This window comes from Helianthus annuus, chromosome 4 (assembly GCF_002127325.2).
Source record: "Helianthus annuus cultivar XRQ/B chromosome 4, HanXRQr2.0-SUNRISE, whole genome shotgun sequence".
NCBI lineage: Eukaryota > Viridiplantae > Streptophyta > Magnoliopsida > Asterales > Asteraceae > Helianthus > Helianthus annuus.
Window position 1 is genome coordinate 193,971,335 of NC_035436.2, and position 16,357 is coordinate 193,987,691.

At 39.7% G+C, this 16,357-nt stretch overlaps 1 long non-coding RNA gene across 30 annotated transcripts; it reads left to right on the forward strand.

Moving 5' to 3' along the window:
- The first annotated feature begins 844 nt into the window (after positions 1–844).
- Positions 845–6,981, forward strand: LOC110937707. 30 transcript variants are annotated; one of them, XR_004890723.1, is made up of 13 exons: positions 845–926; positions 1,016–1,070; positions 1,210–1,417; positions 1,539–1,645; positions 1,724–1,847; positions 2,015–2,137; positions 2,609–3,873; positions 3,962–4,686; positions 4,809–4,862; positions 4,958–5,129; positions 5,273–5,390; positions 6,133–6,333; positions 6,672–6,981. It is a non-coding gene; the product is annotated as an uncharacterized LOC110937707 (long non-coding RNA). The 30 variants fall into 30 exon arrangements; XR_004890729.1 differs by having other exon boundaries at positions 858–926; positions 1,013–1,070; XR_004890740.1 differs by having other exon boundaries at positions 872–1,070; positions 4,958–4,973; positions 5,075–5,129.
- Positions 6,982–16,357: the final 9,376 nt, after the last annotated feature.

A 16,357-nucleotide genomic window follows, 5' to 3' on the forward strand; every position in this document is an offset into this window, starting at 1 on the left:
AAGTTCGTTTGTGAATTTTATTGTCTTGCATTGTTGAGAAAACTTTCGATCATATTCATAATATTTACAGTAACTATACTAGATGTGAATATCAACATGTTTACTAATGAATGGTTCTGATTTGAGCTGTGTTGTATGTCAAATGGGTCAGATACAAAGTTAGCTAAACAAGGAACATGTTAAAACTGTTGTTCACACCTTAACAAAGGGTTAATCTTGCAGGCAAGTGATTGCTGAGTTGAAGGAAGCTTGTGCAACATGGATCGAGTTTAATGAAAAAGTATGAAAGTTAGGATTTTTTTTAAGTTTATGTTTTTTTAACCTACAAGCGGACTTGGTGGAGTACATTTGGAACAACGCTCATAACGAACCCGACGTCGACATGGAGGACGAAGACTAGTAGCTTATTTTAATATATTAGGATTTTTTGAGTTTATGTTTTTTTAAAGTTTATGTAATGTTTTTTAATATTAATGAAAATATTTTGTTAGTTTATTTGTTAAATGTTAAAAAAAAGTACAAGATTAAAAAAATAAAAAAAACATAAAAGTGGCGGGGTAGGATCATCCCATACACTCTAGTTTTGTGGGATGGACCATCCTTGGAAGAACTATGATGTGGCGCCTACGTGGCGGATCATCCTCCCTTGAAGGACCATCACCATACTCTCTAGCCTAATATTTTTGAAATTACGTATGAGTTATTAACTAATAATTTAATATGTTTGAAGTAAATAATATATTTAGTATATTATCTATAATATATTAAAAAGGAGAATGTACAACATTGGAAGCAGCATATACAACATTGTGTAAGCAGAGAAAATTGGAAAGTGTTTGGTATTTTAAGACACTACAATTTAAGCTCCTTGACTTTAACTGCCATGGTAATTGAATGCCAATTGAATGCGCTCTTCATCACCACCGGTTCGTTTTCTCATCAACAATCAATGAAATCATCATGTTTACCGGTTAATTGATCAATTGAAACTGATTTTAAACTTGAATTGAAGCAGCCCTTTCGTTTCCAGACCCACCCCCTTATTACTCGGCAATTGGACGCCTTTGTTGGTGAGTTTCATCCTTTTTCAGTTCGATTCATCCTCAACCTACTAAAACCCTAAAATTGGATTCCATGTATATGTGTATCACTTTTCTATAAGTTGTATGTTCTTTTCATATATTGATGTAATTTATCATTTAATTTCAGGTGGAGAAGGTTCGTTTTAGGTGATAATGTTGTTTTAGACGAGCGGTGGCTTGGTTTCCGGTGGCTACAAATGAAATTGGCAGTGATGGTCAGACATTAGCATAGATTCAGGCCAGTTCCGGTCACGCCAATAAGTCCGGCGGAATCCATTCCGGTGACCTTGAATTTAAGAACCCTAAAATCCAAAATCATCCCTGACGCGATTAAGGTAACCGAAGTTTCCAGTGTTAATAAACTTTTTTCAATTATAGTTATGTTTTTTTTTTGTTAGTTGAACACTTTTTACGAAACCTTTCTAATTTGTCTAAAATCACGAATGCACATCGGAGGGCTGCAAATACTTCATCATAATCAGTGGGTTGATGTTCCATCGGTTCCTGGTGCAATTGTGATCAATATTGGTGATCTTTTACAGGCAAGATTCATGTGATTTTGAGTATGGATATTCGAATAAAGTCTAATATTGTTAGTTTCAAATGATATCGAATGACAAGTTGAAAAGTGTGGAACACAGAGTGGTGGCAAATGAGCAAGGGTCGGGGGGTGTGAGTGGCGTGCTTGTTCACCACCTTGCTAGCGGCGTCCTCAAAGCTGTACTAGCCTATCAAGGAGTTGGTTTCTGATGGGAAGCCACCAAGGTACAGGGAAATTTAAGTATTTGCAATGTGAAGACCATTCATATGTGCTTCTTGCAAATTTTGCAAATTTAACTATTTGTTTGTTTAACTCTAGGTATTTCGATTTTTGAATTCACGAATAAGTTTAGACTTGTTGTAGTTATTGATTTTGAATTTAACTATTGCAGGGGTATAATGATCTGAACAATCAGGACTTAGTGTTACTTTTAAGCAGGTTAATGGGTCTGGTGGCTACGAAGCAGGCTTTGCGGGTGTTGCAGGATCATTATCCTGAGTTTGTAGCAAAGCAGGTGAGTTTATGTGTTTTTGGATGGTAGTTAGATGTTTTTTTAGTTGGTTATTGATATATGATATGCTTGGTTAAGGTAGAATGTTGAAAAGTTTGAATCTTGAAACATAAAGATTATTAGAGGTTAGAACTTTGATTGACAGTTTTAGAAGTTATTTGTTGTTTGAGTGGTAACTTGAATCCTAAATTGACAAAAAAGATATGGGCTCTTAATCGGTTATTGATCTATGTTTGTTGAAAATAATTTATAGACAATATTCGAAACTTGAAACATAGGGAACTTCATGCTCATTTAGAAGTTAGAGAATTTAAATCTTTCTTGGTGTATAAAGTAATTAGAAGGCATTACTTTGATCAATGATTTTAAAGATTTTTTTTTTTGTTTTTGATTGATAAAATGAATCTCAAGTCGATAAGAATTTGATTGTGATTGTTTTAGGTATTTATGTATTTATTAAGACTCCTTTTGCAGGCCTTAGTTGCAGGCACAAGAAGATATTCCTGCAGTCTTCAGGCTTTTGAGTGTCAAGACAAACTTAAAAATGGATGATCAGACCAAAATGTCCTTTTGAGATCCATAAGATACTTTGTTAATAAGTGTTTGGTTTGACTTTTGCTCTAGATAGATAGATTTGTTATTCTATGATATCTCTTTCTATTTTTATTTAGAAAAATTAACCAAAGTTACCATGTTTTAACATAGCTTTGCTATCACCTAATGTCATTCGAATTGTCAGCTTGGTCTGCTGAACACAAGATAAATTGTCATAGCTTGGTCTGATGAACATAAGATAAATTGTCATTTGTATTGTCAGCTAGGTACCTTGGATTAGGCCATGTGTAGTGGTCACCCCCATTCACCCCCATCTTTAAGAACAGGCCCCGGGCTTTTTTATAAACCAACAATTTTAGACGAAAGCTTATAAACTAACGACCCCAAAATCTATATACAACGTAGCATGCTACTATTTAACTAAAAACTTAACTCGCCGCGAAGCGCGGACCGTTATATATATGTAACTTATATATGATTTTTATATCGTTTTAAGGTTTGAATTATGTTCACGCCTCGTGTTGTCGACTCCGCCGCAACGCGCGGGTTCCCCACTAGTACTATAAAAAGGAGAAGTGATGTACAATATTGTAATTTTACCATGTTTACAAGTTATAAAGCACTATGTACAAGGATGTGTAAGCCATTTTAGAGGGGTTTCACCCAAAATTTTAAGACACCATAGGGTTAATAAGGGGATTTCAGCCTACATATTAAATGCTTCCGGTTTCTAATGATTCATGTTCTGGTTCCTCAACGGCCATTATGAAAGAAAACCATAAGACAGAAATCCTACCTTCATCGGCTGTGAAACCATCCATCATCTATCCGACCACTTTTTTTGATTCCGATGGCTCTGCATATCGCCAAACGCCTCCTCCGCACCCGCGCCACAACCCCTGCTGTCGCGCTTTGATCGGAGCTTTTCCTCCACCTGTTCCGATCTGATTCGCGCCACTCTCTTTCCCTGCGACGGCATCGGTCCAAAGATCTTTGAATCCGTCAAACAGGTTCGACTTGTTTTTTGCGATTTGATTTTTTTGGTCTCCGTCTCTTCTACTTTCTCTGGTGTGTGCCTGGTTTAAGGGGTTTGTTCCTCTCTATTTGCTGAAGATTTCTGATCGATTCTGTCTATTGTAGCAAGGATGCTGGTTACTTATTTTCATCTTTTTAGATTTCAACAAGTTTGTTCCTCATCAACACCTTGAATTGCATATATCGGTTCATCGTTTTATATGTTTGAAATTGAAACAAGTTCCTTTTCAATCGCAGGTTCTAGGTCTTGAAACTGAAATCAGAATGTTGAAATCGCTAGATCTTCAGTCACTGGCTAGGCTTCGATGGGTGAGGTTGTGATGTATGTTTCTTGCTAATTAACGTTACATATAGTTGGTTTGGTATTTGTTTGGTTTGATTTGAATTGATAGATATGTGCTTGTTTTCTCAGTCACTCAGATTAAAATGCAGATTGGAGCATGGCACCTGACCAGAGTGTCGTTTAGTGTTGCTAGGACTAGTGAAAATGCGATACCATCACCAGCAGATTTACGTACATCTGCCAATTTTTTGGCTAGATCACAATAGTCATTTTGTTTTAACAATTGACTAACACCAGCCAGGCTCTCCGAAGTCGGAAAGCTTACATCCGAACGTGTCTGCGGCTGTAAATGGTGTCGCTCTTCTTGGAACCCTATCCGACCAATTGTTCGTCGGGTGGCTCGGTGATAAACTGGGTAAGCAGAAGGTTTACGACATCCGACCAATCATCTTTTACTTTCATTCTTGATGATCCTGCTGGCAACATCTTTTACTCTTTCCTGTCACACCGTTGCATTTGATAAGACTAGGACATTGAGGACAGGGGAGTTTATGTGCAAAGCAATTGAGCCCATACACGGACATGAAGCTACCGCTTTTTGTTGCGTTACGACTTGTGAGAAAGAAGCTCTTGCTGTTGCTGCTGCTATGGAAAAAGGCACCACCCACCCGATCGGAAGGTATTGCTGTTGTTTATATTTTCATATATGATATGTCAATACTTCTTTTACTTTTCCAGCTTAAGTTGTATAACCTATGACATTATGATGTACACAGTCAATGTCTATTTGATCTTTATCAGGGTAAGTGTGTGATCTTCAGTCTTCTAATGGTATACACCCTTCCCTTACCAGAGGTATACACCCTTATCCACCCTATTTTTTTTATAATTATTTGTGAATTTGAATATATTCTAGGCTTTTTTGGCACTTATTTATCTTATTTTTTAAGTAGGGGCGCAAATACGGTGAGCTACTCAAACTCGGCTCGAAAACAAGCTTGAAACGAGCCGAGCTTAAACGAGCTCGAGTGCAAACCTAAAAACAAGCTCGTTATGTGTTCACACAGGACCAGCAAGTTATGGAGCTCTATTTGTGTTGCGATTTCTTTATAGAAAATATGAGTAAGTTCTCGGATTTGACATCTATAAGATCTCTCCAAGTAGTTATTGATGCTTCTTTGATTTAATTTTAATATACTGAATCATTTTATTGTGATATTTTTTAGCTTTCATCAACTTCTTTATCTAAAGTGTGCTGTTTATAGTTTCAAGTCAGATGAGGAGAGCCAAATTGCGTACTTAACCTGAGCGAGCCAATGAGTGAGTTGCCATAATTCTCAAAATTGTGCTACAGATGCAGTGAGAGAAGCCTTTTTTATGCAAGTAAGCCCTTTTAGTTTTATAACAGTTGTTTGTTTGTTGGGGCCTCACAAAACACACCCTCAAAACTCACTTAATAAGAAAGATGTAAACCTATCGATGTGCAGTATGGAAAAAAGGTTGTTTAAGCTCAACTCATCCTGTTCTGGCCTGTTTAAATCGGCCTTACCAGAATCTCCGGTTACAGTTTGACCCGTTCGTTATTTTTTAGTGTACCAAAATGGACTGGGTCAGGTTGGGTTGACCCGCAAACACTTTTGTGTCTTTTTATTGACTTTTTTGACCATTTTAAACAGTAATACAAATATACAATAGCAAACTAATATATCATAAAATAAAAAGATTTAAGCGGTTGGGAAATTTCTTATTTAACCTACATCAAACCATTTACATGTACATATACTTTTTAAATTCTCAGCTCACAAAAAGGCCATCTAGAATTGCTTAAAGACAACTTAGAACAAAAGATGTGAAATTTGTTTCTGATTAGTGTGCAAAGTTTGCCTTCAGTTATGCACTCACAAACAAACTTGCTTTAAAAAATCCCAGCATGTTATTCATGCCATAATTAGGATTTAAGAACCCTCCACATACAATATGAGAATTTTTATAACTGGTCCCTCAAATTGGGGGGTTCAACCCGACCCAAGCTTGCTTTAAAAAAATCCCAGCATGTTATTCATGCCATCTCTCTACATTATGTATGAGTATGCTAGATGGGTGACTAAATGCTATTTGTCAACAGGATTCGTTCGAAGATGACAAGTCAAAGATTCTTATGATATTATGTGCAAGCCCGGATCCAAAGGAAATGCATAAGACAATATCAACATTGGAATACGGTGCAAAAGCCAAATGCATCGTGCGTGGGCCTCATACGCCAATTAAGGGAGACGATTCGTCTTCGTCAGATGTGATGTTGGGTTCGAGAATCGCGACTACTTAGGTGAGTTCGGTCAGATTTTACGGTAACATAACGGTTTCATAAAATGGATAATGTCAGACTTAAGTAAAAAACTGTCGACGTAACATTACTGGTCCAGTTGAGCGTTCTTGAGATGCTTACATTAGGGCGAACCAAGTCGACCACTTAGTGAGTTCGGTCAGATTTTAAGAACAATTCATTCTTTTGAAAAAGTTAATATTACCATTTTTCTCTGTTCCTTTCTAACAGAAGTACATTACCGTTGCATATTGTGGTATATACATATGTTGCCTTATGGATGCCTCCAAGTTAATTTTGTATATATATAGTGGTTAATTATTATTTTTGTTTGTTGTTAGTTCAGCTGATTGGTCAAGGCTTAATGTCCTTTTTGATAAAAGTTTTCATCATTTGCTTTAGACGAAGGAAGAGAGGGTTCAAAATTTGTATCTTACCAAGTTTTATCTGAGTTTCATGGTAGAGATAGAATGGACGTATATCATTGAAGTATATTATTTGAGAACGGGATTGGATCGAAGTATATGGACATGTACAAATTTATGCTCCCTAATATCATTTATGACAATAACGTTGTAAATAAACCTACTTTCGATGTTTTGATGAAAATTTGTTACGGTTTAATAAATCTAACTCTTTATATTGAGCTTGTAGATTTTCTTTGCATGCTTGTGACCTTATAGGTTCTTCGTCTATTTTTTATTGAATGGAATAAAATGTTAGAAATCCGGAATGGGTTGTGGTTCGTAATAGACGTCATAAATGAATCTGATATCAGTCGGGATACCCGCCGCAACGCGCGGGCATTCCCACTAGTATTTTATAATAGTAAATACGATGGGTGGAAATAAATGAAATACTAAAAAGAATCTTGTCTCACAAATTTGTGACATGTAGATGTAGTGCAACATTTTAATTATCTACCTTATATTAAACACATATTACAAAAAAATTATCTTATTTATAACTATAACTATGATAAAAATAACTAAATATCACACAAACATTACGCAAAAAAAAAAAAAAAAAAGAGCCGAGTTGAGCTTAAGTCTTAAGTTTCTTCACAAGAGAAAAACTTGGGCTTTAGTTATAGAGCTTAATATGAATTGGACTCGAGTTCGAACTTTCTAAAGTTAGATGAGCCAAGCTCAAGTTTAGCTCGACTGTCACGTTTACACATCTATAAGTAGTAACATGAAGGATTTCGGGTTCAAACCAAAATAACCATAATCATATTTTAGTAGTTCAAATCCGAACCGAAAATCAATTTTGAATTCTGTTCGATTTTCAGTTTTTACTAAAAACCAAATAACCCTTATTTGTTAATTGTTATACGGCTTTGTTTACCTAAAAAATGTAATTGGATTGAGTTAACGATATAGGTAAAATACCCCATTATTTGTCATTTGGTCAAGGCCGGACCTAGAGGCTTTCAAATCTAGGTAACGGTAGGGCCTCTTTTTTTAGAGTAAACTGCCATTTTGGTCCCTATGGTTTGGACATTTTTGTCATTTTAGTCCAAATCTCAAACTTTTTAAATCTGGGTCCCTGTGGTTTCACTTTTATTACCATTTTGGTCCAAAATTCAAAAACTCTATTTTTTAATGGTTGCAACCTGCCTATTTTGTCTTTTAGTTTAGGGGCATTTTTGTCCATTTGATTTTAATATAACATATTAATAATTAATAAACTAAATTAAATATATTTAATTCTTTTATAACCTTATTTAACATCATCTTCCCCATTTAACCCTAACCCACAAAATGCAGATCATCTTCCCCAACGAATCCTAGCCACTTGACCATGAATAACCACCACCACCACTACTGTCATCGGTTTCCAACATCACCACAACTTTCCATCATCATTCTCGATCATCATCTTCAACAACATCAAGCCACCATCATCTTTAGCAACATCAATCATCATCATCATCTTCAATCATCAGAGAATACAAGAAAAAGAGAAGAAAGGGGAAACCCATTCTTACCGGAAATTTGTCGAAACGAAAGTACCGCTGCTGACCACCCTCCTTGTTCACCATCCCTCGGGCCACAACCACCACCGAAACGCCGCAGACGGCGGCGCTGCTGCCACCTTCGTCACCATCTTCCCCAATTTCTCTCTCTTCCCGATTTCTCTTTCTCTTCACCACTTTTCTTCTCTCTTTCGAGTCCAGGTGGGTGTGGAGTGCACAAAGAGAAGAGCGGATGTTTTGGGTGTCGGCCTGCCGAAAACAAACAATACTTCAACAAATCCAACGGAATCTTCCACCACACCCTCACCCTTCGGAATAATCTTGTTCGATTCCGTGGAGATAGGCGATGTCACACCCCAACCGATGGCGGAATCATCGGGGCGCGGCACTAGGCGAATCAGATTGCTCAAGAGAATCCATAACAACTATATTACGATAATATTTATTACATTCGTTATCCCATACTAACAAACAATACAATCACATAAGTCGTCACAGATTTCTTGTCCTCTCGAATAATTCAAATCCGACAACCTAGATTTTAGGTGAGTTTCTAGACTTCCTAGCTTGATTTGATGTTGACTTCAACTAAACCTGCAACATACGTTAAAATAATGTCAATACAACAGTATTGGCGAGTATACAGGTTTGATATGTAATAGTATAATAGATTAAAAGTGCTGCGAATTCCCACATGCATAAACGTAATACACGACATATATACTCACAAAACTGATACTACCAGCTAAGTCCTCGATGCTCGATTCTTCGATGGCATAACTAGACCCCGTCGGGCGCAATAGTACTATACTAGTCGTGGTGGGACGTCACGAGTATAAGTCCTAGCATACATGCAACTAGCATCACGTATATCTATGCAAGCAGTTATTCGCAAGTGATAAATTGACTAATTGAATCATTCGTTGATAAGTTCGATTTATAAGGAACGTATGTTACACCCAAAATTCGTTAAAAAGGGTCAAGTATACTCACAGTGCGTATTTGGCAAGTAAACACAACTTGATTTGGATCGGTTGAGAGTGCGTCTGAGTTATCCTGGTTTACAGATTGTTAAGCGATGAATAACGCGTTAAATAGTGGCGAGAGAACCAAAATTGGTTCGGACATTGATGCTTGGGCTCGTTTGGTCGGCTGGACATGTGGGTCGATCGATTATCATGTTGTCCGATCGGTTGGCATGCTGGCCGATCGGTTAGCATGTTGTCCGATCGGTTAACATGCTGGCCGATCGGTTAGCATGCTGGCCGATCGGTTAGCATGTTATCTGATCGGTTAACGTGCTAGCCGATCGGTTAACATGTGGTCCGTTCGGTTAACACATTGTCCGATCGGTTGAACCTTGGTTGCTGTTCGATCGGACAGCAGTCTGATCGAACGGCAATTCGTTCCATCGTCCTGGTCATGTCACACTTAATGGGTTTTGAAAAGATTTCAGGTGATGAGACTGAGGTGGCGTGTCATCGTGTTAAACCACTGAAATCCCATCAAATCCGACCCGTTCTAACGGCCGGGAGCCACCCCGTTCCCTCAGATCTGGCCGTTCTTGATGGTTTTTCTCATGTTTATCCCGAATACACACACACCTTGGCTAGGTTACGTAGATCTAGGTGAGATTTATTATAAGACGGGTGAAGTCACTTAGATTCGAGCTGTTTATGGTAAAAATGAGGCCACTCCTTGAAGTTCATGTGGACTCATGATGACATCATCCTTGAAACATCTCAAATCCATAGAAATCACATAACTTCTTGATTAGAAACATAGGTTTAGACGAGATTTATGTAAAAATCGTATGGAAACCACTCGGATCTGAGTCATTCTTCATGGGATGACATCACTCTTGAAGCTCATAAGAACTCCATGGTGACATCACCCTAGAATGTCCAAAATCCAGAGGTTTCATGGTTAAAAGTGGAGATTTTAAAGGTAGAAAGGTGTAGAACTGACTGTATATCATAGAAGTACAAGATTTAGGTTGGAAACTTACAAGAATCGCGAGAAATCGAGAGATAAAGGGGTTGGAACTTCTGGTCGAGCAGCAACAGTGACAACAAGTGTTTTGGGGGTGAATGAGGGGTATTTATAGGCAAGAAGGAAGGAAAGGAGGGCAGATTGGCCTAGATCGGACGGCCCAGCCGTCCGGCTGGCCTGTCCGGTCGGCCAGCCCAGCCGTTCGGCTGGCCTGTCCGATCGACTGGCCCAGCCGTTTGGCTGGCCTGTCCGATCGGCTGGCCCAACCGTTCGGCTGGCCCATCCGTACGGACGCCTTTCGATCCTCGTTTTTGGTGCGTTGCGATAGTTTGGGCCACATTTTCATATATTTATATTATTATTTATTTATTTATTAAAATTTATCGCAAAAGGGTCGTATATACGTATCTACATATTCAATATTCGGTGCGATGATCGAGTTACGCGTGCCTTCGAGTGCGTTCTTCGATGTGATGTGCCGCAATGATTATCGGGGTACTACTTGCTCATATTGCCGTCATCGTCACCATGGCTGGAAGCATGGTACTCACCCGATAGTCTTTGTTAGCGTTGATCGTTTACGTTTCGACACCCCACGGCTATTGAGGAGGGCGGAATAGCTCCTCACTCAACATCGTCGTGAGTGTTATTATTTACGAAAAATAGCTTGTAATAGCGATAGAATATGCGTAATTATTCGATTATACTTCGATTTAGCGATGTATCTGATATAGTTACATTATGATCCGAATCTTTGGTGCTAGGCGTAACGAGTGTATCGAGTAGTAACAACGCACGAAGGTGCGGGTTGTTACAGTCTCCCCTGCTTTAGGAAATTTCGTCCCGAAATTAATCCATTAGTAGGGTCGTAAGAGTTGATGCGAATAAGAGTAGTGATTAAAAGTGTCTAGATAAGCGAGCGATCGATTAAGAGTCCACGAGCAAGAGCGGTGAGAAAATACGATTCGAACGACCAAAAGCGATAACACACACCAAAAACGATCCCATGGCGTTTTAAATTTACAGATAGTTGGTTAATCTTTGAAGATGCTTTAAGAAAATCTCCCCACGGCGCGGCGTTAACTGCTTCGATGTCCTCACCAGCGCTATGGGAAGGGTTTCTGTTAATTTAGTAAAAGACTTATACATTTTAAAGGATTTAGTGGTAAAATTAGTTTTTAAGGAGAATTCTCCTACAACGTAGGTTCGAGCTGAAACTCGATTGTCGAACCATCGTTTTCGGGAAGATTTCTTTTTGTGATTGCAAAAGTTTTAAGGAAAACTGGACTTATGAAACTTCCATTGGGTATGGGGCTTAAACTGATTCGATGTTTTCTCCAGGTTGTGAGGAAATTTCACTTGTCCAATGGTTTTAATAAAATTTTATAAAAATTGGTTTTCTTTAACAGTACAGAAAATAATTTACATCGAGCCCCACGTGGCACTTTCCCACGAAAGTTTGTTAATATGATTAAAACACTTATATATAGGAAGTACCAGCGGCGTATCCACCATGTTTTGCCCATATTACCTCTGTTTCGTGAGGCGGTGTCACGCTGCCGATAAGACACGGATAGAATTTCGTTCCCTCGGTCCAAGCAATAGGATGCTAGACCGAGTCGCAAATAGAAGCGAGTCGGATGCAAACAAAACGTCGATAGCGAGTGCGAGTAGTTCGATGACACGAAACATCGATATGGCGCGTTAGGATAGATGACGATTGATAAGCGATGGCGAATGACGTGATTTTGACTGCGAATAATGAGATTTTGATTTGCTTCCACATAAACCCACATGGCATGTTTCCACGAGAGTTGCTAAGATGGAAAACACCACGTTTCCCATATTAGTTTTGCCTCATGGAGTGATGTCATGTACCCTTATACTACGCAAACTGTGATGATTCCCAAGCGATAATCGATGATCTGATTAGCGATAAGCAATTTGACCCTAATAAATGATAAGCGACAATTGTTGCATTACGAGCAATATGCGATTCGATTGAGTTGAAGACACCACAACCATTAACTAATATTAGCCCGCATGACCTTTTTCCACGAAAGTCTGCTAATATGGTTAAAACATCGCCATGTTTCAGCCCTATTAGTTTTGTCTCGTGAAGCGAGGTCGTGCGTGCTAACTTAACACAGAAAACACGTACATTGGTAAGTGATAGTGGCATGCGATAAGAGTATCGAGGTGATGAGATAGGCGCGAAATGTGTTAAAGCGAAAAGCGGCGAGTGATTTTCGATACTCGTCTAGCGATCCACGATAAGCGATCCACACCAAGCGATAGAGGTTCACACAATGGTCGATAACCAGCGGTAGAGATTGCGAGATACACACAAGATGCGATTGCGATTTCGAGCCACATAACGAGTGATTTTGATTGCGAGATGGATCTAGCAAAACTGCGATTGAGTTGCGATGTAGACTTATGAAAAGTCTCGCAGCGATGCGACTTAGTTTTGTTACGCCTTGCGATCGATTTGTATTGTGTCAAAATAGTCATAATATTATAATAGTTCTAATAACGTCCAACTCTACATGGCACCGTTAGAATTTTACTACGATCTTCGTGCACTGACCAAAATAATCCCGTGTGCACCCGCGATTAGTTGTTCCTTGCACGTCTACCGTACCTCGTTCCAAGAGTGTTTTAAGGGTAAAATACATTATATAGTACATAGTGCTAGCGTTTAAATGGTGCGCGAGTATAAGAGAAATAGAATTCACATGCAATGATAGATGAAACAAGTTCCACACATAAAAGAAATTGACGGCGATAAGTCGTATTATTACAACAACATTAGAAACAAACCAACGTTGCTGGGGAGTACTCCTGCGGAGATCGCGGTTGTTGCTGAAATTCCTCAAAGTTGCGGTCCTGTGCGACAGTGCTGTGTATGATGACCATACCAGTTGCAATTTGTGCAATAGCGACAATTTGCTTCAGGCGGGTGATGATACGTACACGTGAAACACAGGGGATGAGGCCCATTGTAAGCACGTTTCAGTTGAACCGGGACAGCTCGGAGAGGTTCTGGTTGTGACAGTCCAGTTGTTGCAGAGTCTGGACTCACGGTCTTTCGTTTGCGGTCGGGTTGATCTTCTCGGGATGATGCGGTGTTGTCGGTGGATTCGTCTGGGGATTCGCTGGGGACATCCTTGGGACAATCCTCAGAAGAACCTTCAAAGGAGTCGTTAGATGCACCATCAGCCGATTTGCCAGAGGAATCGTCAGATGAGTTGATGATGATTGCTTGATGAGCTTGTTTAACAGGCTTCTTGGAGAAAGATCCGTCCAAGACTCGTTTGCTGTTGATCTCTGCGGCTAAACGGTAGGCTTCTTCGATGGTAGCAGGTCTCGCAGCTTCGAAAAAATCACCCACACACTCAGGTAAGCCGCAGATGTACTTCGGAACGGCTTTTTCTGAAGTGCTAACTTAGCTTGGGCAGATTATGCTAAGCTGCTTGAACCTTGCGGTGTAGCCAGCATTGTCACCTTCGTTTTGCTTGATTTCCCAAAATTCATTTTCTAGCTTCTGGACTTCATGAGGAGGACAATACTCTTTCTTCATGAGTTCCTTCAGCTCGTCCAAGAGAGGGCATAAGCTGCGGAGATTCTACGTTTGTTGCGTTCGGCGGTCCACCAGTCGAGTGCTCGTGATTGAAATACTCCGGTAGCGCAAGTAGTACGGAAACTATCGGGACACCCACTTTGACGAAGGGTAACTTCGATAGAATCGAACCAATGGAGTAGTTGAGAGACACCTCCTTCACCCGTGAACTCCATCGGGTCACATGATTTGAAGTGTTTGTAAAGAAAAGCAGATTGCGGCGCTTCTGTCTTAGAGTCCTTCGAAGCTCGAGAGTTGCTGAGAGAGTGTACTTGAGCGACAATTTGAGGAATGAGCTTGACCACTTCCTTGGTCACAAGCGAGGCAATCCTCTTATCGGCGCTTCGTTTGGATTTCCTCCTAGCTGTTCATCTCAAGGTAGAGTTGTTGGAAGGCATCTAGACAGAGAGAGATTTGGAATGAGATTCGATCATAATGATTTTGAGTTTACGATGCGATTGAGCGCGATCGAAACTTGTAATGGGCAATATAAATAGACTTCACATAGGAGCCACATAGGAGACACGAAACTTCCTAGATTCTTACACAATGATTTGGTTGTACTTAGATATAGATAGTTGTAGTTTATACTTACACACATATATTATGGTTTAGAATGCGCGAGGACGCGTCGATAGAGAGAGAATGCGAGAGAAAAGCGGGCAATTAGACATTAGTTTTGTTGCGAACATTCGGTCTTTATTTTGGATTGCGATGGCTGTGCGAGTTGTGCGTTTTGTAAAACAGAGAGCGAAAATTGATAAATCGGGAAGTAAACACATATAACGTAACTAGGTTCATCGAAACGTAAAAACCGGCGAATCGTAGGCTTAGCAAGGTATTCGGAGTGCCTCGGGTGTTTAGGCGTCGACTACCCAAGGTAGCCCAACTACACCCAACAAGTTCATGCACGTGCGTTGACTTTGAAGACTTATGCTTCCACTGGGATGCAGCTCATGGCATTCGTCCTCTTAGCCGTCGCATGACTTGAGTCATTGTGGTGGTCGAGTCTTTAGTGAGATCTTTTAAAAAAAACCATTTTAGAGAGTGGAACGGTTTATTAAGGTACGGGTTTCACCCCTGACTTAACATCTTCGTTCCCCAATTGTGGTTGTGCTCATCGAATGAATCCGAGAGCTCCACTAGAATTTCGAAACGGAGGCTTTCGTCGAGGTATGGATGTCACTCCTAACTTGACGAAATATTCTCGTGCTAGAAAAATGCGCTGAGTGAGCGATCCTATCGAGAGTTATTGGTTTTCACACCTGATCTCGACTGGATCACTTGGTTGTGAGATACGAGTATTTTCGAAAACATGTGTATTGTGTCCGCCTTATGAAAGGCTAAGTAGTATTCCAGCCTTAGGAAAGGCTTCTTCGTGTGAAGTTGTAGTAATGTGGGGTTCACACGAAGTCGTAGTTTTTGCAATTTCAATCGAAAGCATCAGGTAGGCGCAATACAAACCCTACTGGGTTCGTACGAGTCAGCCTGTGGGTGCTTAGACTATAGACTAGGTCTATTTCTAAGACGTCGACCCGGACTAGGTCGAGTCTTGCCTAATTCCCTATAGTTATGGCTCTGATACCAATCTGTCACACCCCAACCGATGGCAGAATCATCGGGGCGCGACACTAGGCGAATCATATTGCTCAAGAGAATCCATAACAACTATATTGCGATAATATTTATTACATTCGTTATCCCATACTAACAAACAATACAATCACATAAGTCGTCACAGATTTCTTGTCCTCTCGAACAATTCAAATCCGACAACCTAGATTTTAGGTGAGTTTCTAGACTTCCTAGCTTGATTTGATGTTGACTTCAACTAAACCTGCAACATACGTTAAAATAATGTCAATACAACAGTATTGGCGAGTATACAGGTTTGATATGTAATAGTATAATAGATTAAAAGTGCTGTGAATTCCCACATGCATAAACGTAATACATGACATATATACTCACAAAACTGATACTACCAGCTAAGTCCTCGATGCTCGATTCTTCGATGGCATAACTAGACCCCGTCGGGCGCAATAGTACTATACTAGTCGTGGTGGGACGTCACGAGTATAAGTCCTAGCATACATGCAACTAGCATCACGTATATCTATGCAAGCAGTTATTCGCAAGTGATAAATTGACTAATTGAATCATTCGTTGATAAGTTCGATTTATAAGGAACGTATGTTACACCCAAAATTCGTTAAAAAGGGTCAAGTATACTCACAGTGCGTATTTGGCAAGTAAACACAACTTGATTTGGATCGGTTGAGAGTGCGTCTGAGTTATCCTGGTTTACAGATTGTTAAGCGATGAATAACGCGTTAAATAGTGGCGAGAGAACCAAAATTGGTTCGGACATTGATGCTTGGGCTCGTTCGGTCGGCTGGACATGTGGGTCGATCGATTATCATGTTGTCTGATCG